Here is a 27,801-nt window from a genome sequence, read left to right on the forward strand (position 1 = left end):
GGGTGATTCCATTCGTGTAATAAAATAGCCGAATGTCCCTGAAAAGACGCCGGAAGGCTGTTTTTGCGAGAACAGCCATTGTTGGTCATTTTCAAGATTTTTGTCCGGTTGGTAAAACACAGCCTTTAAATCTTCTTCGAAGTGCTGAAAGGCCGTATTGACAAGATCGGAGTTTTATTTAAATGTGTGTCAATTTTAGTTTATTCTTTCTTTGAGTCCAATGAGTCTTAATCACCCCAAACAAACATGCAGAATGAGCATGGGTCCAAGTTTGCCGGTAACAGTTAGGAGCAAGACCCCTTTGGAGTTGCGCTTGTGGTGGGAGGAGTTGGAAAAGTCATAGCGAGATAAGATCAAACCACATCTGGGAGGTCTCACCAGTTTGTTGAACGTCAGACCCAGATGTTACATCATAAAAGCTTTGGTTACATTTTAAGACCCGGCCCATAGCGTATATCTGATTGGTCCAAGAGCCGTCAATTCGCACAAGTTCATGGATCTACTGAAGATAAGCAAGGGAGTCCCGTACTCTGAGTTGGATAGGGGTTTTTCTATTCTGCAGTTCATATACCAGAGGTATGGGCACATAGGAGGGTTCGACGATCTGGAAAGCGGGGTTTGCAGCAGAGGGAATTGGACGAAATAGGATGAACATAGGCGGTTCGCCTTCATGGTAGCGTTCTTGGGCATTGTGGTGTTTCCTCAGAAAGACAGAAATATTGATTTGAAGGTGGCTGGAGTCGTCAAGGTCCTGATTACCAACAACAAAAGCACGTTTGCCCCTGTGATAGTGTCCGAGATATACCGAGCTCTCACAGCCTGTAAAGCCGGGGCAGATTTTTTTGAAGGATGCAATTTGTTATTGCAGATGTGGATGATCGAGCATTTGTGTCATCATCCTCAGTATATGAGCTATAGGTCTACAAACGAAGGCTACATTGAAGGATATAACACGAGGGTTTCAGGGCTCAAATTGCCAGAAGGGTCTGAAGATTGGGTATCTTGCCTTTGCGCCATCACTGCAGCACAAATAGGGTGGACCTTGGGTTGGCTTCCTGTTGAAGAAATTGTGTATATGCCCGCCACAGGGCCTTACTTCCTCTTAATGGGACTCCGAGGTATTCAACCTTATGCGCCCTACTGGGTGATGAGACAGTTAGGAAGGTGTCAGGTGGTACACCCAGATGAAGATCTCAGTGTTTATACAGTCGAGATAAGCACCGACGGCCAATTTCATGAATAAATCATTCGTTATATATGGAATAAATGCCAGTATTTAACGGTAAACACTTGAGTGCGCGACCTATCCAGAGGCGAAGTCTCACCGGCTTATCTCGCCTGGTACAGAAAGAAGGGCATTATAATAGACGAACCAGAATGGCCAACCAAAAAACCTCACATTCAAGAGTTCGTTGAGGCGTCACAAGAACTGTGGGAGTGGTTGGCCAAAGAGCGTGAATACCGGGCTGAAGTAGGCAAGGTGAGGCAACAGATTAGAGACCTGGAATTTGAAAATAGTCTGTAAGTTGATGCCGATCGGGGAGAAAAGAGCAAATTGGCCCAAGAAAATGAGGCACTGAAAGCCCAAGTCCGATAAATGAGGAGAGATGCTGACAAACAACAAAGGAGTCAGTCGGATGAGTGGTTAATAAAAGGGTTGAAAAAGGAAATCAGTGAGTGCCGGGATGATTTGAAGAAATCTAAGGATACCATAGCACAACTCCGGGCACAATGGAAAAAGAGAACGAAAGAGCGCACATAGTACTTACAGCAGGCAAGGAAAGATCATGAAAAGACCATTGTTAGTCTAAAAAGGAAGGTGACCACCCTAGAGTGCGAGGCGGCTAAACAAACCAAGGCTTTTGAACTGAGAGTAAACACTACTATAATCTGATGGCCTCGATGGAAGATGAAATACAGCAGTTACGGAAACAACATCTGCATGATTATTGGGTTTTGAAGGCTAGAGGGGATCAGATAGAACACCTACTCCTAGGGAAACGCTGAACCAGGAACAAGATTCTGACTATTGCTCATGCTATTACCAGGAAATGTCGGGAGTGTGAAAACATGACCCGTACTACCTTCTTCTCGGTGGTGATGATATTTGTGAAGCAAATCATGTATGAATTGGAATAGCTGGAAAGGAACCTTACACCTAAACCCGCGGCGAGGCCGAATGACGCCCCGCGGGCACCCAAATTTAAAACTTTAATGTGTTCATTGTTTGAATCTTCATTTTCTTTTTCTTAGAGTCTGTTGCCTGTTAAAGTCTGTCTTTATTCTGCATCAAAGTATGTTAGTAGTTATTGAGTTCGTACTTGGTTTGGTTTCGAGTCTGTTATTTTCCTTTCCAAAAAGCGTCTGGTTTGTAATAGAATGTTTATTAATGAAAAATCGAAAATTTCCAAAAATTATCTTTTTGCTTTTCGCACTTATAGGGCAGAACTACGCGCTGTCTGATTCATGTGGGGACATGATACGTAGGCAATCCACATAAGATTCGACCACCACTAAAAAGAAAAAAAGAAAAGGCAAAGTGAATAAAAGAAAGGAAAAGAAGGAAATAAAAAGAGAGATAAAGAAAGTTTCAGAAACACTTAAACGAGGCACAAACAAAGTAAGCCGGAATGACGCATGCGATCGAAGCAAAGACATGTTAGAAATGGTTAAACTGCCTAGGAACATTGCATCCCCCAACGTGAAATTGCAATATGTGTTAAACTCTAACGCTAACAAGTTTGTTGTCCTTCCAAAGATTTCGAACCAGTTAGTTTGTTAGAACGTTCTGGCAGATTACCATTACCAAACAAGATCCAAAGGGCCCATACTAAAAAGCATGACTAGTTCAGACCAAAGTGTCGAGGATGAAAGAATGGAGAATCAAATGCTGAAGGAGGAAATGGATAAGATGAGACAGGAGATGAAAGAAATGCAGCCGACCTTAGCTAGGGGACAAAAAGTGCCTAACCCTCCAGTTACTCCCACTCTCCCACCAGGACACTCGCCGAAATACCCTCCCCCCGACACTTCGACAAGCTTCCCCAGTCACCAATACTATCAGGGAAGAAATGCCTATGATCCCCAAGCTTTACAACCCAATCAGAACCCTCCTCCACCAAATGTTCATGTTTTCGTGGCACCCCCACCAGCCACGCTGCAAAGATCATCCAGTGAGCCGTTGTTTCAGGCTCACGATAACCAATATCACCCCCCTGAACCAACCTTCAAAGCACCCGAGCCTCATACTTATAATACTTACTTCGAGATCTCGGTAGAGACTGAAAAGCCAGCTAAGAGCCCAGAGCAAGACGAAGTGCTTCGAAAGTTTAAAAGCCTGGAGCAGTCCTTCAGGAATATCCATGGGTTAGGTAACCAAGTCAGTGTGGCCTACAAAGATCTATGCCCATTCCCCGACATTCAATTGCTGGTAGGATTCAAGATGCCAAAGTTTGATCTATACGAGGGGCACGGTGATCCAATGGCACATCTGCGTGGTTTTTGTAGTAAGATGAGAGGGGCCGGGGAAAAACACGAGCTGTTGATAGCTCATTTTGGTCAAAGTCTAAGCGGGTCTGCACTGGAATGGTACACAAGACAGGATCCTAGCAGGTGGTACACCTAGGACAATCTGGCACAAGCCTTTGCAGGCCACTTCCAGTACAACCTTGAGATCGGCCCTGACCGTCTGACATTGCTGAAACTTGAGAAGAAGCCCGAGGAAAGCTTCCGAGAATTTGGGTTCCGTTGGAGAGAGCAGGCGGCAAGAGTTGATCCTCCGATGAGAGAGGGGGAAATGGTGGACTATTTTCTGCAGACTCTGGAGCCAACTTACTTCGGTCACTTGGTGACGTTAGTTGGCAAATCTTTCAACGAAGTAGTAAAAATGGGCGGTATGATTGAAGAGGGACTTAAGTCCAGTAAAATCCTGAGCTATTCGGAGATTAAAGCAACCACTCAGGCCATCCAGAGCAGCACGGGAGGTGCGCTCGGAAAGAAGAAAAGGGAAGATATCGCAACAGTCGAGGCAGGTACTTGGTTAAGATCCAGAGCCCCCCCCTTACTACCAACCTAGACCCCATCACTCAAATTACCCACACATTCCATACGTCCCTCCACAGCCCTACTACCCACTACAAGAGCCACATTTCTCTGTCCATCATGCCCAAACTTACACCCAGCCTCCGGCTCGCCCGCAATGGCATGCGCTGGCTCCCCAGAATACATATCCACCTCCACAAAATATATATCCACCTCCACAAAACACATATCCACCTCCACAAAACATATATCCACCACCAAGGGCCTACAGGAATCCTTCGAGACCAGGTATCTGTGGGAATCAGACTTTTAGGAATGAAAGGGTGCAGAGGCAGAGAACATTCACTCTGCTGGGAGAAACCTATACTACTTTGTTCCACAAATTGAGGCAATTTGGCCTATTGAGTCCTGTGGAGCCCAAATTGCCAAATCCCCTTCCCAAAAATCTGGACCACTCAGTAAGCTGTAAATATTGTTCGGAGGCTCCCGGGCATGATACTGAGAAGTGTTGGAAGTTGAAAACTGCTGTACAAGATCTTATTGACACAAATAGGATCGAGGTCCAGGAGCTAGAGGCACCTAACATCAATCAGAACCCGTTGTCGGCACACCATGAAGCCCATATGATCGAACTAGTGCACGAAGGAGGGAAGCTCAAGAAGCCCTCACAAACGGTAATGATGATTCGTGCCAGTCCGAAAGAAAAGGCGATCTGTGGAAAAGCGGTAGTGCAGTCGGAAAGGGTAGAAGGCAAGCCAGTGGTGGTGATGGGGAAGAGTTCGTCTGATGTTGCCAAGAATCCAGAGCCGGTCAAAGTAACGGTGAAAGGGATATCAAGCAAGCCAGTAGTCGTGAAGGGGGCATGCACAGGACCAGTTGTTATCAGGCCAGTAATGCAGTTGCCAATAATCAGCGAGAAAGCTATGCCATGGAGCTATAGTCAAGTAATGGTAATGCATAAGGGGAAGGAAGTTGTGGAGGAAATATGTGAGGCACAGGGGTTAACTCGTTCGGGAAGGTGTTTTGCTCCTGTAGAGTTAAGAAGGGCCAATCCAGTAGCGACAAAGAATCCAGTTACCGAGGAAGAGGCGAAAGAATTTTTAAAGAAAATGAAGGCGCAAGATTACTCCATTGTGGAGCAGTTGAGGAAGACCCCGGCACAGATCTCATTGTTATCATTGTTGATCCATTCAGACGAGCACCACTGAGTATTGATGAAAATTCTGAATAAAGCCCATGTTCCGGATAAGATTTTTGTGAACCATTTGGAGAAAATAGCAAACAAGATTTTCGAGGTCAACAAGGTCACTTTTTCAGACGATGAGTTGCCCGTGGAGGGTACAAAACATAATAGAGCCCTTTATTTGACTGTGAAGTGTGAAGACTCGGTAGTCACTTGCGTACTGATTGATAATGGGTCCAGTGCCAATATCTGTCCTTTGGCCATATTGAACAAACTGAAGGATGATGGTGACAGGATTCACAAGAACAGCATCTATGTTCGAGGGTTTGATGGTGGTGGTACAGACACAGTGGGTGACATCATACTTGAATTAACAATTGGTCCAGTCGAGTTCACCATGGAGTTTCAAGTGTTAGACGTGGCAGTGTCATATAATCTTCTGTTGGGGCGACCCTGGATCCACGCAGCCAAAGCAGTGCCTTCTACATTACATCAGATGGTCAAATTCGAGTGGGATAGGCAAGAGATCGTAGTACATGGGGAAGACAATGCAAGCGCCGTAAGTGATGCCATCGTACCCTTCATAGAGACTGATGATGATAAAGGACTGTGGGTTTACCAGGTTTTCGATATTGTTTTAGTGGACAAAGTTCCCGAAGGTGAAAGCATCCCACTTCTCAAAATAGCAGTTGCAACTGTCATGGTAGCCTCGGAGATGTTGAAGAACGGGTTTGTGTCAGGCAAAGGTTTAGGGGTTGATCTTCAGGGTATTGTTCAGCTAGTTTCTTTGCCCAAAAATCTGGATACCTTTGGGTTGGGGTTCAAACCTACAGCGGCGGATGTGAGACGGGCCCGCAAGTTGAAGAAAAGAGTCTGGGTCCTTCCCAAGCCAATCCCGCGCCTATCCAGATCATTTGTCAGAGCAGGTATCAGAAAGTTGTCGGTCCCGAAAGTTCTCGGACCACTGATTGGGCCAGATGGAAATTTGAATGAGGGTTTTGAAAGGTTGTTCGCCGATGTCAACATGATAGAAGCTGGAGAAGGGTCCAGTAGGTTAGATGTACAGTTTGTGGGGCCTAGGGAAAATATCAACAATTGGATGGCTACTCCCCTTCCTACCCGGAGGGAGTCTTGGTAGTGGGCTCTGATTTTTCTTTCTTGTCTTTTTGGATTATTCCAGGGTTGTAATCCTGTTTTGTTTTGTATTCGGCAAAGTGTGAAACTCTGTTATCCCGTATTTTAATAAAGTGAAAGATTTTTTCTTCTTATTTTGTTCTAATTTTGTTTTCTTCTTTTCTCTTTCTGAACAGTTCTCTTTATATTGGTTCCAATGACATGACATGCACAACGGATCTTCAACCCAGTCTAAAAAATCAATCTGATTCCGAACTAATTGTACAAGAGGTCGATTGTGATGATTAATCGGAATACGATGAGGACGAAGCCTTCGAAGAAATAAATAGAGAGTTAAGCCAGTTTGAAGAGAAATCCAATCCCAACTTAAATGACACAGAAGCCATCAATTTAGGGGATGCAGATGATATCAGGGAAACTAAAATAAGCATCCACATTGCACCGAATATCAGGGAAGAACTAATCAAAACACTTATTGAGTTCAAAGACGTTTTTGCATGGTCGTATGATGACATGCCGGGGTTAAGCACGGATTTAGTGGTTCACAAATTGCCCATTAACCCGGTATGCCCTCCCGTCAAGCAGAAATTGAGGAAGTTCAAAACAGACATGAGTGTGAAGATTAAAGAGGAAGTAACCAAGCAGCTGCAAGTAAAGGTTATTCGGGTCACTCGATATCCTGATTGGTTGGCTAATTTGGTGCCAGTGCCGAAGAAAGATGGGAAGATCAGGGTGTGTGTCGATTATCGCAATCTGAATAGGGCAATCCCAAAGGATAACTTTTCATTACCCAACATCCATATCTTGATCGATAATTGTGTCGGACGTGAGATCGGGTCTTTTGTGGATTGCTATGCTGGGTATCATCAGATTTTGATGGATGAAGAAGATGCGGAAAAGACGGCTTTCATTACGCCGTGGGGGACTTATTGCTACCGGGTAATGCCATTTGGTTTGAAGAATGCTGGGGCAACGTACATGAGAGCAATGACTACTATGTTTCATGACCTGATACACAAAGAGATTGAGGTATACGTGGACGACATGATCATAAAATCCAAGTATCAGGAAGACCTCGTAACAGACCTAAGGAAGTTTTTCCAAAGACTTCGAAGGTATGATATTAAGCTCAACCCGACCAAATGTGCATTTGGTGTTCCATCTGGAAAGCTGTTGGGATTCATCGTCAGTCGGCTAGGCATTGAGTTGGACCCGTCAAAGATCAAATCCATCCACGATTTGTCACCGCCGAAGAACAAGACATAAGTAATGAGTCTGTTAGGAAGGTTGAATTATATCAGCAGGTTTATTGCTCAACTCACAGCTTGTGAACCCATTTTTTGGCTACTGAAGAAAGATGTTGTGGTAGAATGGACGGCAGAATGTCAGGAAGTATTTGACCAAATCAAAGGATATTTATCAAATCCACATGTGTTAGTTCCACCTGAGTCGGGAAGACCGTTAATTCTTTATCTAACGGTCATGGAGAATTCGTTTGGCTGCGTATTGGGGCAACACGACATTATAGGAAGGAAGGAGCAAGCCATCTATTATCTCAGCAAGAAGTTTACAGGCTATGAGGTTAAGTACACTCAACTCGAGAAGACATGTTGCGCCCTAACTTGGGTGGCCCAGAAATTGAAGCATTATCTGTCATCATATACTACTTATCTCATTTCACGCTTGAATCCACTAAAGTATATTTTCCAGAAGCCTATGCCCACAGGGAGATTGGCGAAATGGCAAATATTACTCACAGAATTCGACATCGTCTATGTGACGAGGACGGCCATGAAGGCCCAAGCATTGGCTGATCACTTGGCTGAGAATCCTGTTGATGAAGAATACGAGCCCTTGAGGACGTATTTTCCTGATGAAGAAGTAATGCATATAGATGAGTTGGAAATGACCAAGGAACCAGGATAGAAGCTTTTTTTCGATGGAGCCGCAAATGCGAAGGGAGTTGGAATAGGAGCGGTACTTATTTCTGAAACAGGACATCATTATCCTATTACAGCTCAGCTGCGGTTCTATTGTACCAACAACATGGCTGAGTATGAGGCATGCATTTTGGGTCTACGGCTAGCTGTAGACATGGATGTCCAGGACATTTTGGTCTTAGAAGACTCCGACCTCCTGGTGCATCAGATTCAGGGTGAATGGGAAACAAGGGATTTAAAGCTCATACCATATCGATAATGTTTGCACGATCTGAGCAAGCGATTTCGATCAGTGGAGTTTAGACACATCCCAAGAGTTCATAATGAGATTGCTAATGTTTTGGCCACCTTAGCATCAATGTTGCACCACCCAGACAAAATTCATGTTGACCTGTTGCATATTCAGGTTCGTGATCAGCATGCTTATTGCAACATGTTAGAGGAAGAGCTAGATGGCGAACCATGGTTCTATGATATCAAGGAATACCTCAGGATGGGGATATACCTGGAGTAGGCCACCGGAGATCAAAAGAGAGCCATTCGGCGACTGGCAAATGGATTTTTCCTCAGTGGAGGAGTGTTGTATAAAAGAACACCAGATTTGGGATTGCTGAGATGTATAGATGTTAGTCAATCCACGACAGTTATGACAGAGGTACATGCTGGAGTTTGTGGGCCACATATGAGCGGATATGTATTGGCGAAGAAGATTCTTCGAGCAGGGTACTATTGGCTCACTATGGAGCATGATTGTATCAGTTTCGCGTGGAAGTGCCATCAGTGTCAGATACACCGAGATATGATTCATTCTCCGCCGACAGAATTGCATACAATGTCAACACCATGGCCATTTGTTGCCTGGGGCATGGATGTCATTGGACCTATCGAGCCGGCAGCTACCAACGGTCATAGGTTCTTTTTGGTGACTATCGATTATTTCACTAAGTGGGTTGAAGCTAAAACTTTCAAGTCGGTAACCAAGAAGGCAGTGGTAGATTTTGTTCAGTACCATATCATCTGTAGATTTGGGATCCCAAAAGTGATCATCACAGACAATGGTGCTAATATTAACAGCGGTTTGATGAAAGAAGTATGTCAGCAGTTCAAGATTACACCCTGCAATTCCACCCCATATCGTCCCAAGGCGAATGGAGCAGTTGAGGCAGCCAACAAAAACCTAAAGAAGATATTCGGAAAATGGTAGAAGGTTCGAGGCAATGACATGAAAAATTTCCATTTGCGTTGTTGTGTTATCGCACCACTGTTCGTACTTCAGTAGGTGCAACTCCTTATTTGTTGGTATACAGAACCGAAGCAGTGATACCGGCGGAAGTTGAAATTCCATCCCTTCAGATTGTCGCTGAGTCTGAGATTGATGATGACGAGTGGGTCAAAACCCGTTTAGAGCAATTGAACTTGATCGATAAAAAGAGATTGGCAGCTGTGTGTCATGGCCAGTTATATCAAAAGAGAATAGCAAGAGCATATAACAAAAAGGTGCATCCCCAGAATTTTGACAGCAGGTGCTGAAACGCATCCTCCCGCATCAGGCTGAGGCAAAGGGCAAGTTCGCCCCGAATTGGCAAGGGCCATTCATTGTAACCAGAGTGTTGTCCAATGGCGCTTTATGTTTAATAGATATCGAAGGGAAATGCGTCGACATGGCTATCAATTCTGACGCAGTTAAGAGATATTATGTATGATTTCTTTTGATTGTAATTGTTGTTTGTTTGCATTTGGCATGGTATCGGAGAATGAAATGACGGAGGCAATTTGTTCTTCCATCCAAACACTTCAACCTTTGCTTCCCCTTTTGAGCCTTATTTATTCTTTCGTACCCCTCTTTTGGAATCAGTAATGAAAATAAAAGAAAAAAAGAAGAGAAAAATAATGATAATAAAGACAAAAGAAAAGTCACAAGAAAAACAAAAGAATTGAGAACTACGTTTGACCTGATTCCTCAAAAAGGATACGTAGGCGCCTCACGGCTCGGTCATAGTGTAAAAAAATAAAAATCCCCAAGCAAGAAACTGGGGCAGAAGTTGTGTTTATAATTTTGGGAAGGAAGTTTGATTCCAAGAGTTGTAATGTTTTACACATCAAAATTATTTTGAACCTTTTGATACCCGTTTTCTTTTAGCCATACATAAAAACCCATATTTATGTCCAAAAAAGACCTCCCGATCAGTATCCGAGAAGTGCCAAGTCATGCAAATGGAAGTTGGGAATAACACTATGATCCCCAGCAGAGAAGAGGATCATAAGCTGGAAATGAATTGATAGCCGAAAGAATCCCCAGTAGAGAGAGTCATATCGATAAAACTCCAATCCCCAGCTAAAAAAATAAATAAAATGAGAGAGTCTTATCGGTGAAAACCTCTACAAGCATCATAAGGCGACGTAAGTTGAGAAAAATAAAACGAGAGTCTTATCGGTGAAAATCTTCACAGGCACCATAAGGAGACGGGAGTTGAGGGAAATGAGAGAGTCTTATTAGTGAAAACCCCTCGAAGGGCACTATGAGGCGACAAGGGGTCAAAAGAGGCAAACAAGATAAGATTGACGGAAAGGATCCGTCGAGGCATCAAGCAGTGCAAAGATGTTGAGTCGACAAAAGAATTAGGCGCTTACATATCCCCAACAAAGTAAGGCCATCAGAAAGATTGATTGATATAAATAGACTGGGTTGGTTAATCCAAAATGCACGACGTGATCATTGGGATCGGTTGTACCGTTCAGATAAGTTCTTTTCTTTTTTTTCTCCCCAACATTTTTTCAGAAAACTACTCTTCTCTTATTTTCTTGAATTCATCATTTTTTTTATTTGTAAAGACTTTATCTCCCCAACAGTTTGTTTTTGAAAAGGATTTTCAGAGCTTATTACCAGTTGCCAAGATGGTGCAAAAACACAATGTGGATAGGACGGGCCAAAGATAATGCAATGGAACGAGAAAGACGTTCGTTGCAAGACCAAATGATGGATTGGTCTAGGATTTCGGTGAGAGTATGGAGAAAAGTGGGAAGCAATAATTGGTGAATAAAGAATCGTCAAGAAACAAGAGCATCCCTGGTAGATTATCGACCAAGTTCCAAGAGGGTCGGACAACACAGAGCAGGGAAAGAAGAGGGGGAAAACCATCCCCAGCAGGAATATGATCGCCAGCAGGAATATCATCCCCAACAAAATAATCTCATCCCCAGCAAGCTTTGGTAATGTAATGGAACACAAAGCTGGGAAAGGAGAAAGAGAAAACCATCCCCAGCAGGAGTGACACGACCACTCACCACGTTTTAAACTAACAAAATTTTTTGTCTTTGATTTGAGGCAGGGACAGGAAATGTTATAGATAATGAAAAGACATCATGATATAAGAAAGATTGTCAAACTGGGGCAGAAAATTTTCTTTCATTTTGAAATTTTCTGGAAGTCCGGTACCCACTTAGGTAAGAAGCAAGATAACACAAGTTTGGGGAAAGATGGTATCCCCGGCAGTTTTCGGAAGAAGGCCAAACAAGTTTTAAAGGAAGCAATTTCGGAAGGAAGATTACACAAGTCTTAAGGGAAGTAGTTCCAGTGGAAGGAAAACACCAGCTTTAAGGGAAGTAGTTTTTGAAGGAGGAAAATAACATATTTTTTAACAAAACACCGGTATTATCCCCAGCGATTTTTAGAGGAATGAAATACCAGTTTTGAGGGAAGCAGTTTTGGAAGAAGATAATTTCGAGTTAGAAGGAAAATGGTCCAGGAGGCAGGAAGGAGCAACAGCAATAAAACGCATTTTTTAAGAAGTTGTTGAAGTCAGAAGCCCGCCTGGAGAATGGAGGTGTTATGTTTTTAAGAAATAGTCAAAGTTAGGAGCCCGCCTGAAAAATGGAGGTGTTATATTTTTGAGTTGTAGTCGAAGTCAGGAGCCCGCCTGGAGAATGGGGGTGTGATGTTTTAAGAAGTAATTGAAGTCAGGAGCCCGCCTGGAGAATGGAGGTGTTATATCTTTAAGTTGTTGTCGAAGTCAGGAACCCGCCTGGAGAATGGAGGTGTTATATATTTATAGTTGAAGTCAGGAGCCCACCTGGAGAATGGAGGTATTATGTTTTAAGAAGTAATTGAAGTCAGGAGCCCGCCTGAAGAATGGAGGTATTATATTTTCAAGTTGTAGTTGAAGTCAGGAGCCCGCCTGGAGAATGGAGGTATTATATTTTAAGAAATAGTTGAAGTCAGGAGCCCGCCTGGAGAATGGAGGTATTATATTTTTAAGAAGTAGTTGAAATCAGGAGCCCGCCTGGAGAATGGAGGTATTATATTTTAAGAAATAGTTGAAGTCAGGAGCCCGCCTGGAGAATGGAGGTATTATATTTTTAAGAAGTAGTTGAAGTCAGGAGCCCGCCTGGAGAATGGAGGTATTATATTTTTAAGAAGTAGTTGAAGTCAGGAGCCCGCCTGGAGAACGGAGGTGTTACATTTTAAGGAATTGTAGAAGTCAGGAGCCCGCCTGGAGAATAGTGGTGTTATATTTTTAGGAAGTTGTTGAAGTCAGGAGCCCGCCTGAAGAATGAAGGTGTTATATTTTTAAGAAGTTGTTAAAGTCAGGAGCCCGCCTGGAGAATAGAGGTGTTATATTTTTAGGAAGTTGTTGAAGTCAGGAGCCCGCCTGGAGAACGGAGGTGTTATGTTTTCAAGAAATTGTTGAGGTCAGGAGCCCGCCTGGAGAACGGAGGTTTTATGTTTTCAAGAAATTGTTGAGGTCAGGAGTCCGCCTGTACATTTCAAGAAATTGTTGAGGAGGAGTACATTTCAAAACAAGTCAGGAGCCCGCCTGTAGAACAGAGGACTACACTAAATTTCAAGTTCGAAGTTAGGAGCCCGCCTGTAGAACAGAGGACTACACTCAATTTCAAGTCAGAAGTCAGTAAAGCGGAGGGTTACAACAAAATATCCCCAGCATAAATTCCGCTGCAGAAATCAGAAGGAAGACTACAAGAGCAAGTTTGAAGATAGATAAGATGTTGTAATCCCTAGTTTAGTCTAGCTTCTTGTTTTCTTTTAGCACGGTGTAATAAGGAGGTCGGAAAGCAGTAGTAACAGTAGTAACATCAAAATTGCAGTCCCATGGTAGTCCCAGCTACCAAAACTTCCCGAACTACATTAACCTGATTCCCTTTTAGCAGGGATATGTAGGAAACCTGTGAAGCAAAGGTTCGGTTAAATCTTTTCAAAAATGCTTCACACGGAGTATTCCAACGGGCAAAAATCGCTCGTATCCGCTCACTTTGTCTTTGCATGAAAACTCTTTGTGTTTTCGGACAAAGAGGGGCAGCTGTGAGCACGTGATTTTTGCTTCACGAAAACTACTCCAAAAGAAATCGAAAAATAAAACAAATGTCATTTGGGTACAAGTTTAAGAATTTCGCGTGACATTTTCGTAATTATTTTGTCTGTGAGTGTTTATTTTGTTTAATTAATTAAAAAAATACAAAAATACTTGTTGCATGCACATTTAGGATTTAATTGTGTATTTTGGAATTAATTAAACCATAGTTTGGTTTTAAAAGAAAGAAAATCACAAAAATATGTATTTGTTCTATTTTTGTCAATTAGTGTACAATTGTGTGATTTTTGGTTCTAATTGGTGTTAAATTTTGTGTGTTAATTGTAGTTAAGTGTTAATTAATATTTTGGTAGGTTAATTTTGGTTTTACAATTTATTGTAGAAGTTTTTGCTAATTAGAAATTAAAAGAAAAGAAAAGAAAAACAAGTGGAAATACCTACAAAATCGGAACTGGGCCGTCCAAAACAACCCAAAACCAGGCCCAATTCAACACCCCTCACTCGGTCCAATTTGGTCTGTCACCAAGACCACCCAAACGACATCGTTTTGATGCGCAAAATCTGAACCATCCGTCTCTTTTGATCTAATGATCCCAGGCTTCCCCCATAACCCGGTCCATTTCACCCCGGGCCGACCCAGTCTCGTAGCAGGCCAAACGATGTCATTCCCTATTAGTAAAATGATCCAGGCCGTTGATCATGATTGATCCAACGGCCAAAATCAAACTCCCCTTCTCCGTATATAACCCTAATCCCTTACCCCACGCCCCAAACCAAACCCCCCCTCACCCTATCGTCTCTCTCAAGCTCAGAGATGGACCAGACCCAAACCCTAGCCGCCATTGTTACACCTCCGCCTGAAACCCGGCGGCAACAACGCCGCCGGTCACCCAATTAATGCCCCTAAGCCATCTGACCACCCTTGTTACGGATTCGTTAACCGTTTGCCTCGAATCAACCTCCAGCTTCTCAGTTGAGAACACTCGATTAAGGTCCGTTCGACCTCAAAGAGTTTGAGTCTGAATTCGAATCAGGGTCGTCCAGTTTCCGAGTTCTTGAGGTATTTTTCCTTTCCTGTTTGTTCCATTTTGTGTTTGTTTATATCTGTTTATTTGTTTAGTGTAGTTTTATTGATTTTTCAATTTTTGGTCGATTGATTCTGTCCTTCTTCAAAGACCTTTTATTTGGTCGAACTTTTTCTGGTCATGGTCGAGTATATAATAAACTATATAATCGATTCGAATGAGCTTCGTTGACTAGTTAAGTTTCATTATAAATCCATGTTTCTATCAATATGACTCGAATCACCTCTGTGCCTGTTCGATTCTGATTATTTGCTATTGATTGTATGTGTTCGTGTAGTCGATTCGATAAGTGTCGCCGATTAGTTTTACAGTCTTGAATGTTAGAATAACCTTATAATAATTTGATTCATACTGCTTAAATTTTGATTGAGTCATCGTTTGAATTTAGTTGTGAATTGGTTATAGCTGTAGTACTTTAGTGATCAGTAAGAAATTAGTTATTAGGTTTATAACTTAGAAATCAGATTAGGAGGTTTAGGACAGGGCAGTAGTTCATATTCCCAGGGGGTAATTTAGGCTAGAAACCTGAAAATGACTTAGTGTTCTGTCAGTAACATTAAAGTACCATTAAACTAATAAAATAGTTTAAAACAGTAGTGGGGGTTGATGACTGTGTAAGGGATCATGGGCACCATTTCACAAGGTTTAAGAGATTTGAATAGAAAAATAGGCTGCCCATACCCGCGTGGGATTAATAAATAAAAAGAAGTTTAGTGGGGAACAAAACATATTCTAGTGGAATTGAAAAAGAGATCGTGGGCAGAATTAGTTTAAAAAAATTCTGCCTGAATGCTTTTGAGGGGGGGCAAGGTCAAGTGTTGGATATAAATAGGGGCCTGGACAGAATTAGAGGAGGGGCTTTTGAATCTGGAAAAAAAAATCATTGTTTGAGAGTTTAAAAAGGGTTGGCTTTTGAAAACACCACTCTTTCAAGAAGTCACACGTTTGAAAATCAATGAAAAAGGGTCCTAAAATCAGTCTAGGATAGATGTTAAGTTAGTTCTTGTTTCTTCTTTAGCTCGGGAGAATCAGTTTAAAAGGAAAAAGGGTTAGGCATTCATGGAGTTTGTTATTGTGCCATTGGGGTCCAGAGTTGTTGCTGATTTGATTTTGAGTAAGTTGGGTCTGTTGTAGCTGTTTGGTTTCCTTCCTGAAGTTGAAACTAGTATGTTGTCTAGTTAATGTTGACTCTTGGACTGCTTTCTACTAGTCTTTTGGTTTGAAGTTGGTTTCAACTTAGGTTTATTTTGGGTGTTGTTATTGCTGTGTTGGTTTGTTTGTGTTGCTGTTTGGTATAGCTGGGGAATTTTTAACTGGTTTTCCTGAGTTGCTGCTGGATATCTGTTACTGTTGCTGTTGTGTTGTGCTATCTGTTGTGCTGATCATTCCTTCTTCTTCTCCATTGTATTCCATTTTCAGGTACACATTCTAAAAAACTTGTGTTGATGTAAGCTCGAATTTGAAGTTGAAGTTGAGATGAAATGGAAATGCAGCTGTTAGTTCTATTTGACATGACTGTATAAATAAACTGAAACTGTTTCTTTATTAGCTAGATTATCACTCGATATGTCTTGAATGTATGATCTCGAGCAGTGGTTGTATTTAGTTTTATGTTAGGTTAATAGGATAGTTAGATTAATTTCAGTTTTGGTAATTTGTTTCGTGAAGTCAATTGAAAGCGATTCACGTTGCAATAAACCTTTAGTAATGGTCGTCATGTGTTTTGTACTAAAATACATCTGTTTATTTGCTACATCATGGCAAATAAAACGCATAGATTGTGGGGGCCTCACAAATGTATGTATTAATTACTTAGAACTCGGGATCGGCCGCTTAGCGAACTTCACGGCCTTTTCCCAAATTAACCACGCGTTAATCTCTTTAGGCGCGTACTTTAAATAACATTACCTTCTCAAATTCGGGTGCACATTTATGTGACCCAAATCCAAATCCCAACGGAGTTGAAATGTGTCGCTAATCACGGGTACATTGATTGTGACGTGGTTCGAGATGCATTTCCACGACGTTGCAAATTCCTTTAAAAATAATGAATGAGACGAGCATCGACAAACAAAAGTACACAAGCTACGGGCCCTATATACGTGTTGGTAAAATTACTTAGATTTCGGATGGGCCGTTTAGCAAAATTTCACAGCTTTACCCAAAATAATAATACACTAGTCGCTTTAGGCGCGCCTTTAATAACATTATTTCCCTAAACTCGGGTGCGCATTTATGCGACCCAAATCCAAATCTCAACGATGTTAAAACATGTACAAAATCATGGGTGCATTGATGTGACGTGGTTCAAAACGTGTTTTAATAACGTTGCAATTCTCTTTTAAAATAATAATAATAATAATAAAAGTGGTAAAAAGTTAAATTTGCATATAGGTTCAACATGTATTAAAATCAGATAAATAAGCCGAATATGACGGTTGAGCGACCGTGCTAGAACCACGGAACTCGGGAATGCCTAACACATTCTCCCGGGTTAACAGAATTCCTTATCCGGATTTCTAGTTCGCGGACTGTAATACAGAGTCAATATTCTCCTCAATTCGGGATTCAACCGGTGGCTTGGGACACTATAAATCTCCCAAGTGACGACTCTGAATTAAATAATAAATCCCGTTTCGATTGTCCTTTAATTGGAAAAACTCCCCTAATCTCTCTGTGCCCATGCGGGCACGGGCCAAAAGGAGGTGTGACAGCAACGACCTTGGCCTTATGGGTATTACTTTCGAGCTGGTGCCGAAGTAGTATCCCATCGTGGTTCGAGTGAAGTTGAACTCTTTCCTTCGATGATGGCCTTAGCCATTGGGATGCTACTTTCGAGCTTGTGCCGAAGTAGTATTACGTCGTGGTCCGATTGAAGTCGAACTCTTTACTTTGATGATGGCCTTAGCCATTGGGATGTTACTTTCGAGCTGGTGCCAAAGTAGTATCTCGTCGTGGTTCGAGTGAAGTCAAACTCTTTACTTCGATGATGGCCTTAGCCATTGGGATGTTACTTTCGAGCTGGTGCCAAAGTAGTATCCCGTCGTGGTTCGAGTGAAGTCGAACTCTTTAATTCGATGATGGCCTTAGCCATTGGGATGTTACTTTCGAGCTAGTGCCGAAGTAGTATCCCGTCGTGAGGGTAGCGTTCTATTTTATTTGCTGGAGTGTTGTATATGTCGGTTTTATTCATACATTGGAGACGCATGTTGATTTCGTATACATAATGGAGTGATTTTGCTCATATGTCATAGATACATGTCGACTTCGCTCGTACAATGGCGATATCTGTCGATTTTCATACATACAATGGAGATTCTTTATATCTAGCCCCTTCATTGCTCGGCCTAGAGATGTAATCAGTAGGCGGGGCAATGAACAATACTTCAAACCTCGAGACGTCCCCCTTGTCACCTCACAAAAAACCTCCCAAAGAAAACCCGACTGGGACAAAACCCGGGCAGGGGAAAAAGAGTACGACTTAGGCGACATCTCTTTTCAGAGTTGGAAGTATTTGAGGTGGGCAACATTCCAGTTATTTTGTAGTAGTTTTCCTTCCATTGTTTCTAATTGGAATGCTCTTTTGCTCGTTGCTGCTGTGATTTTATATGGCTCATCCCAGTTCGTTCCCAATTTCTCTTTCGCTGCTTGTGTTTTGGCTTTTAGCACGTAGTCCCCGACTCTAAGTGGTCGTACTTTGGCCTTCTTGTTATAGTACCTTTCTGCTTGTTGTTTTTGGATCACCATCCTTATGTGTGTCATATCCCTTCATTCTTCAACCTCATCCAGGTCTCGTAATCTGCATTCATCATTGCTTGGTCCACTCTCATTGGAATATCTCAAGATAAGTTCCCCGACCTCAACGAGAATGACTGCGTTGTCACACCTCCTTTTTACTACCCCTGGAGGGGGTATAAGGGAGTTTTTCCAATTAAAGTGACAATCGAAACGGGATTATTTATATTAAGAAATCAGAGTCACCACTTGGGATAATTTATGGTGTCCTAAGTCATCGGTTTAAATCCCGAATCGAGGAAAGATTGACTCTGTTTTACAGTCCGCGAACACAGAAATCTAGGTAAGGAATTCTGTTAACCCAGGAGAAGGTGTTAGGCGTTCCGAGGTTCCGTGGTTTTAGCACGATCGTTCAACTGTTATTATTGGCCTATTTATCTGATTTTAAAACACTTTTAAACCTATGTGCATTGTTTAACTTTTAAACCGTTTTTATTTATTTAAGGAAAATCCAAGGTTATTTAAAATACATCGCAAACCACGCTACATGAAATGCACCCGTGAGTCACGATACGTTCTACTTAACCTTGTTGGAAGTTAGAACCAGGCCACATGAAATGTACCCTCGGATTTTAGTAATTGAAAGAAAATCAATCTAAAGAACGCGCCTAAAGCAACTACGAAGGTTCAAATTAATAACAACGTTTGCGAGGGCCATGGAAAATTCAATTGATGGCACACCTCGATTTTTTTATAAAAGCTAGCTAGTTTTATGAGGGCCAGGGACTTAAGAATTTTATTTGGCATAGCACACCTCAAACTTTTTCCTATAAATGTTAGTTCTTGAATCTAATCTTATGAGGGCCATGGATTATAAATTTTGTTTGGCATGGCACGCCTCAATTTTATTAAGACGAAGGTACTCAACTACATGAACTACGAATATTCCTATTTAAAACTAATTTTGAAATTAAGTATCACAACCACGTCATGGGAACCATACCCGTAGTCACGAGGATTTATTATTAATTGCGCCGAAAAGCAAACTACTAGTATATATAAATATTGATTTATTTCCTACTAACAAGAAAAATCTATTTAACTTATAATTAACAAATCAAACAATAATTTCACTTTAATAATTACACCCTATCCAGGTCCATTTAATTCCTATTAATAAAATTTTGAGAGATTCCACTTTTACTGCCCAATTGCATTACAGCATAAGTCAAAGAACTTTCACAATAGGGATTGAAATACTAATTAAGTTTTGCATCCAAAATCCAAGAAAGAACATACACCAAAACTTTAGGAAATCTTGCCTAGTTTCTGAAGTTTCCTTTCTCTCTTCTTCCACAAGAACCAAAACAGAGACAGAAATACTAATAGAAAAAAATAGCAGGTACTTGATAATTACCTGATTAAAGAATTGAAAACAATGAATCAATCTGTTTCTCGTCGACTTGTCGAACCGGACTTCGACGAACTCGAAACTTCAATACTTGCCTCCGAACAGATCTCACAAACGAGCTCCAAAAATGGACTCAACCTCAAACGAGACCTCGAGCGGATGGTGGTTTTAGTCGAGCTTGAAACAGCGAAAACTCAAACGAATTCCATAATAAAACGGAAATAGAAATCGAAAAGAAGATGATTGAAACTTATGTTTCGTTTCGATTTTCTAGTGTTTTACACACTCTGATTCGTTTTTTCTTGTGTTCTTTTGTTCTTGTATGTGTGTGTGTTAATGGGAGGTGAGGGAACTAAGCCACTGATCCGTTTGGATTGGTTGCTAGCGGCAGCGTGACAGTGAATAGAATGGTGGAGCTACTGTTTGAAGGTCAGTGAAAAGGGAGGAGAAGAAGTAACATCGACTGGAGGGGATGAAGAAGACGGGATTCAGGGGGTGGGTCCTTGTATTGCGGTGCTTGCCAGCTTTTTTCCTTAGGTCTTTTTTTGTTTTTTCCTATGTAGGTCTAGGGTCTAGGCTTATATAGGGTTTTTTTTAGGTTAAGGGGTATGAGCCTTGGATTATGGGCTTGAGAATTATGGGCTAAGTCCAAAATTAGACCTAAAAATGGGTTGCTCGAGCCCAAGTTTATTCTTTCTCCGCGAACGAGACTAAAATATGACCTCATTTATTAATTAGTTCTACTTAAGTAAAATAACTATTAAAATAAGATTGACCGTTAACACAAAACTATTTTTGGTATTTTTCAAGATTAAAAATGACTACAGAATATTAATGAAATTATTTTTTTGTAATTTTTATTTTCTTGTAATAAAATAAAGTAGAAGAGTCAAAATTAGTTGAAATAATGATATTAGGCCTAAACTAAATATTTACATGCTAAAATATAAAAAATCTCAGGGAGGGTCGAAAATCACATATCTACATGCGTCAGTGCCGTAGACTAGTGAATACAGCGTCTCACCCGTGCTGGTTTTGGCGTTGTGCGGTAGACCCATAACACCTCTAGTAGCAGTTCCGGTCATAGCCCTTTTGCGTCCTCTAGCTTTTTCTTCAATATGTTCAATATTGTTTTATTGGAGGATTTCGCTTGACTGTTGCCGGCAGGGTGATATGGCGTGGAGAGTATCTGCTTGATGTGCCATTTTTCGAATAACTCAGTCATCTTTTTCCTGATGAACTAGGGTCCGTTGTCGCAACTGATTTCTTTGGGGATGCCGAAGCGGCATATGATGTTTTTCCAGATGAACGCGATGACTTCTTGTTTGCGTATTTGAGCGAACGCACTTGCTTCCACCCATTTGGAAAAGTAATCAGTTAAAACCCAAAGGAAGTGTATCTTACCTCGCCCTACTGGGAGGGGTCCAACGATATCCATCCCCTATTTTATAAACGGCCATGGAGAAGTGACGGAATGTAGGAGTTCCCCCGCCTGGTGTATCATAGGGGCGTATTTCTGGCATTGCTAACATTCTTGATGTAATCCGCAGCCTCTTTTTCATAATGGTCCAGTAGTATCTTGCACGAATAAGAAACCTAACGAGGGCCCGGTTTCCTGTATGGGCACCGCAGTGGCCTTCGTGTACCTCTTCGAGCACACGCCTTGTCTGATTTGGTCCAAGGCATTTGGCTAAAGGGCCACCGAACATCCTTTTATAAAGGTCGTGGTTTACAATGTTGTATCTGGCCACTTGTATTCAGAGCTTTTTGGCTTCTTTTTTATCTTGTGGGAGTGTTCCCTCCTACAGATATGATATGACGCGATTACACCAGTCCCAAGTTAAATTTATAGAATGTACCTCGACTTGGTCTATTGATGAGTGGAGAAGGGTGACCACATTCTCCTTAGTGATATTTTTAGTTGCTACTACCAGCTTGGCAAGACCGTCTGCTTCGATGTTTTGTGCTCGGGGTATTTTCTCAAGTCGGTATTCGTCGAATTGTGGTAGCAACTTGTGGATTTTGGTCTGGTATTTCTACAACCTCTACTCTTTAATCTGGAAAGTCCCAGTAACTTGGTTTACGACAAGTTGAGAGTCGCAGCGGAGGATGACTCGCCGAGCGCCATACTTGAGGGCCAATTTCAATCCTGCAATTACGGCCTCATACTCAGCCTCATTGTTAGTCATTTTAGGGCATCGTATAGATTGGCAAATTACTTCGCCCGTCGGGACTTCGAGTACGAGTCCCAGTCCCGATCCCGACGCGTTGGATGCACCGTCGGTGTAGAGGATCCAGAGGTCGGGTCGTTTAGGTGAAGTGTGAAGCGCTTCTTGCTCGACTTCGGGCAGTATTTCTGCACTGAAGTCGGTGATGAAATCGGCGAGCACTTGCGACTTTATTGCAGTTCACGTCTGGTATGTTATATCGTGCTCGCTCAATTCTATGACCCATTTGTCCAACCTGCCCGATAATTCGGGTTTGTGCAGGATGCTCCTGAGAGGAAAGGTTGTCACCACCTTTATGGGGTGACACTGAAAATATGGTCTAAGATTTCGTGAAGCTATGACTAATGCTAGAGCCAGTTTTTCAAGGTGGGGATACCATATTTCGGCATCGATTAGGGTTTTGCTGATATAGTAAATTGGAGATCGCGTACCTTTATTTTGTCGGACTAGAACTGCACTTACCGCGATTTCGAATATAGCTAGGTAGACTATGAGGCACTCGCCTAGATCTGCCTTGGCGAGTAAGGGTGGAGAGGACAAGTATGCTTTCAGTTTTCTTAGGGCGTTGACATATTCTGAATTCCAACGAAGTCTGTTGTCTTTCCTTAACACATTGAAAAACTTATGACATCTGTCCAATGACCGTGATATGAACCTCGACATGGCAGCTATATGTCCTGTCAATTTTTTAACCTACTTTTTGCTGGTCAATATTTTGGTTATTCCTTCGATGGCCTTAATCTGATCTGTGTTGACCTCGATGCCTCTTTGAGATACCAAGAAACTGATGAACTTACCCGAGGTCACGCCAAAGGCGCATTTTTCAGGGTTTAGTTTCATGTCGTACCGTCTCAATATATCGAAGGCTTCTTTAAGATGATCGATACGATTTTCTTTCCTTTTCGACTTAACCAGCATGTCGTCAATGTAGACCTCCATTGTTCTACAGAGTTGATCTTTGAACATCTTGGTGACCAACCTCTGGTCATGTGGTACCATATGAACTTAATGCATACATTATTATTTTATTAAAATGTCCATGTAAAAATGCATATATTTTCTCAATTTCTAATTTTTCTAATCTCATATAAAGAGTAAAGAGTACAAACTTTTGTACACTTAATTCTTAAAATAGTAAAAAAAAGTAACCTTTTTTTCATGTGAAAAAATAATTTTTATCTTTACATTAAAGAAATTCTCATAAACTATATCATCTTATGTGTATAATTTAAAACATATTCGAAAGTAGTAATATTAATAACTATATACAATCACATTTTTCAAACCACTTTTTTTAATTTATAAAAATGTTCTAGTTAAAATACCATATCAAATATATATATATAACGGCATCAAGATCATTAAACTTACGGGTGTAACATCCTTCCCCCTTTTAGATAACTCTTAGAGATTTGCAAAAAATTTACTAGGGTCTCCTCTGTAAATTAAACTTAAAACCCAAACTCTATGTTATTTCTGGACTATTCACAACCTTTTGTATCGGGTACCTCGTATCATCTTATCTTTACCTTACCTTTCAATCTCGCATCGTATCTTATGTTTCTTTCATAACCTCCCTTCCATATAGGTGAAAATTACGCCTTAAAGCTCTACTGTAATACATTCACCTCTGGTGCATACAAAATTTAGTGAAAGCTTCATACTGACTTCTTACGACTCAGCTCTATGGCACGATCTGAAAACAAAATGAGGGTAACATTTTCTAAATTCCCTATAGCCTCTCAATTATAAATGTGGCGCAAAACATACCCATAAGTGAGACTCTATTAGACACAACTTTGTAGACTCCCTAGAACACGAATTGCTCTGATACCACTTTGTCACGCCCCAAACCCGGGGAGGCGTGGCTGGCACTCGGTGCCGCACTGGCCCGAGCGCCTCTGCAACTCTTTTTTTTCTTTGTAACTATCATGGGCCAACATGGTCATAACTCGTAATGTATAACTATAAGTTAACAACACAGTATCAATAAACTATTGTTCTTAAAATATGAATATATATGGGCCGTCAAAGCCTCTGACATACTGTACAAAATAAACCTCTGTCTACAAAGCCTCTAAGATTATTTGATATCAAATAGGACAGGGTATCGACCTACCCATAAGTTTGTAACAAACTCTGACACGATGACTTATAGACTCGGCTGCACTCCGAATGGGGTGGAGTCTTACCGATCCTTCGCTGAATGTTGATCTTGTCTATTATGAAGGCTCGTCAAATTTATAATCTATACCTGCAGGCATGAATGCAGCGTCCCCAACAAAAGGACATCAGTACGAATAATGTACTGAGTATGTAAGGCATGTAAATAAGTATATAAAGGACATGGAAGAAACATGGAGTAAATGACTCATCCTGTAAATCTGGATAACTGTGTAAATCAGGAAATACTTATAGTGTCATGCATATGCGTATGAATGTCATGTCGTGCATAGGTACATGTGCTCATAAAATTATCAAGCCTCTGCGGGCATCCTATCATATCGTCTCGGCCACTGTGGGCAACATCATTAACATATACCAGTTGATCAGGTGGTGGTGTGTATATAATGTCGTAACCTTTTCCCATATCCCATATACATATATTTACATATATACGTGTATATAACGCCATCTGGTCATGGGTCAATGCACATGTATAAATGAGTGAAATGCATAAAAATACGTAATAATCTCAATATTCCTTCCGGATACACTTTTTGAACTGTGTATTATGTGTATATAACGTCATCTGGTCGTGGGTCAATATGCATGTATAAATGCATGAAATGCATATAAAATACGTTAATAAAATATCTTGGTACGTCATAGTATAGTTATTCTTTCTCAATCTATGAAACTCTGAATGCATATACGCTTTCTGTCAATCTAACTTCTAAGGATATTTTCCTCTGTATAAGACTTTGAATCACATATTGTAAACTAAGGAATTTATGGAGAAAGTGCGAATGCCCAATGACAATAATAGAGTTCAAAGTGCAAGTATAATTATTGTACAAAGGTGAAGGATTATAGAAAGGAATGCAACTACGACCTAAAAACTCCAGACACATCAATGTAGGATGAAAAGTGATAGATTTTGTCCTATTAACAAGGTTCAAATGCAACATATCAGAAATTATTGAGTACTTGTTATTTTTCATTTGTAAAGTTTTATGTCACAAATAACTTTTTAAGAACGTACCACTTAAATTTTACACTAATTTATTTAACTTTGTTCTTAAATTAGACTTCTATTGGAAGACAATTTGCCCTAGAGTGAAAGAAGGAAAAATTTCTACACAACCTGAGTAAGGTCGGGGCTTAATTCCGGAGTACGAACTTCTCTTTATGCCTCGTTATCAAATACATGCAATTACGAGATCATGTCAAATAAAGGAAGGGCTTAGCCTTAACACACCTGAGGTGAAATACACTGAAATATTTTATTTGTATCAACCAAAATGCCACAAGCAGAGTAAAAATCCACCAATGCATTAGCTAAAAACCCAGCAAAAGGATTCAAGTTTTAATACTGTGCATACTGGTTTTGAGTGGAGAGAACTCTGCTGCAAGTGGAACGGATGGTCTCTGAAACGACCTAATAAGCAAAGACTCCATTTTTTTGATTTCTCAAAGGTACTCTAACTTTAACTACCTAATCCTAGCTATCTTTAGCTTATTAGAAATCAAATTAATTTGAACTAGAACCTAGCCACCACGTTCTCTCTAGTGAAGTTAATGCATGTATTCTGCTAGTTTATTTCGGTATAGGAACCTTGTGAAAACAATAAGATTTGACGTTCAAAATAGTTGAAATGATGAAATCTGTTTTCTTTTATATTCACATAAGAGAAGCATCTGACCAATGCATAAAAATGGATTGAATCAACTAAGATTTTTTTACCACCTTCATAGAACTTACAGAATACATGTTAATATTTTTTGATTTTTTTTAAATTAAGGTGTTTTTTAGAATGGTGGCTTAAGATATATATATATATATATATACATAGGTGGTTGCTGCCACGTGGGGGTGGGGTGGGGATTTTAATGTTATACTATAATTAATTAATTAATTAATTAATTAGGTAATATTTCGCTACCCGATAATTAACCAATTATTCGCATAATTAAAAATTATACCAACTTACTTAAAATTCTACTTATTTTTAATATACTTTATATAACTTGCTATAATACACTTTACTATCATGGTCATGTGGTACCATATGAACTTAATACATACACTATTATTTTATTAAAATGTCCATGTAAAAACGCATATATTTTCTCAATTTCTAATTTTCCTAATTTCATATAAAGAGTGAAGAGTACAAACTTTTATACACTTAATTCTTAAAATAGTAAAAAGGTAACCTTCTTTTCATGTGAGAAAATAATTTTTATCTTTACAATAAAGAAATTTTCGTAAGCTATATCATCTTATGTGTATAATTTAAAACATATTCGAAAGTAGTAATATTAATAATTATATACAATCATATTTTTCAAACCACCCTTTTTTTATTTACAAAAATGTCCTACTTAAAATGCCATATCAAATATATATATATATATATATATAACAACATCAAGGTCGTTAAACTTACGGGACGTAACAGCGATAGCATTCTTGTGCGGTGTGGTGCTCGCCTCGGATGCTAAATACCCCTCTTGGAGTAGGAAACTTGATCACTTGATAGAGACTGGACGGGCCCGCTCGCATGGCATGTATCCACGGGCGCCCTATGATGGCGTTGTAGGCTATTTCTTGGTCCATGACGTGAAACGTCGTTTCTAGGGTGACTCCTCCGGCTAGGACGGGTATCATTATCTCTCCGGAAGTCCGCTCGACTGCATTATTAAAATCCGTTAGCGTTATGCAGCGCGATATTATTTTGTCTTCGAGTCTCATCTGTATGAGGACTCGAGGATGGATAATACACGCGTCGCTCCCGTCATCTACCATTATTCTTTTTACATCAGTATCCGCAATATGTAAAGTGATAACAAGAGCATCATAGTGAGGGAAAGACAAACCGTTGGCATATGACTTATCGAAAATGATACTGTCTTCGAGATCATCATACCGTTCATGTGTGATTGATCATTTGAGCTACTATGTGGTGGTGAACTTGACATGATTGATTGTTGTGCCATCGCCCCCACCAATGATCATCTGTATGGTGCGAGTGGGAGAAGACGATTTTGGAGGTCTACGGGGTTGTTCGCGTTCGCGGGTGAAGTTAGCCCGCCCTCGATCGCTTAACAACTATTTCAGGTGTCCCTGGCTTAGCATTCGCACTACCTTTTATCGTAGTCCTATGCAATCTTCGGTTTTGTGACCCCTTTTTTGGTGAAATTCGCAGAAAGCATTCGACTTCCGAGTGTTGGGGCATGACCTCATCTTTTGCGGCCATTGCACCTTTATACCGAGTTTCTCTAGTGCGTATACTATTTCTGAAGGAGAAACACAAAAATTGTGAGCAGATAGGAGCGGAGGCATACCTTTCTCATGTCGATATGGCGTTGTATATCGAGGAAGAGCATCCATGTGTCGTGGTGGGGGAGGGACAGACGTCCTGACGTAAGGCTGATGCCTTTCTCGGCCGAGGCGAGGCCCCGACTGATCTCTTCGACCGTCGTTATGATGATCTTTCCTTGCTTCGGGTTGAACTAATGTCAACTGTTGGGTTGGACTATTGAGGTCATCC

General features: G+C 40.9%; 1 long non-coding RNA gene across 1 annotated transcript in view; it reads right to left on the reverse strand.

Moving 5' to 3' along the window:
• Positions 1 to 20,502, reverse strand: part of LOC142181264 (uncharacterized) — a 47,237-nt gene extending 26,735 nt beyond the window's left edge. The window contains exon 1 of the long non-coding RNA XR_012709907.1: positions 19,863 to 20,502. This is a non-coding gene — a long non-coding RNA (uncharacterized LOC142181264). The remainder of the gene's footprint in view (positions 1 to 19,862) is intronic.
• Between the last annotated feature and the right edge of the window lie 7,299 nt (positions 20,503 to 27,801).

Source organism: Nicotiana tabacum, chromosome 5 (assembly GCF_000715075.1).
Source record: "Nicotiana tabacum cultivar K326 chromosome 5, ASM71507v2, whole genome shotgun sequence".
In the NCBI taxonomy this organism is placed as follows: Eukaryota; Viridiplantae; Streptophyta; class Magnoliopsida; order Solanales; family Solanaceae; genus Nicotiana; species Nicotiana tabacum.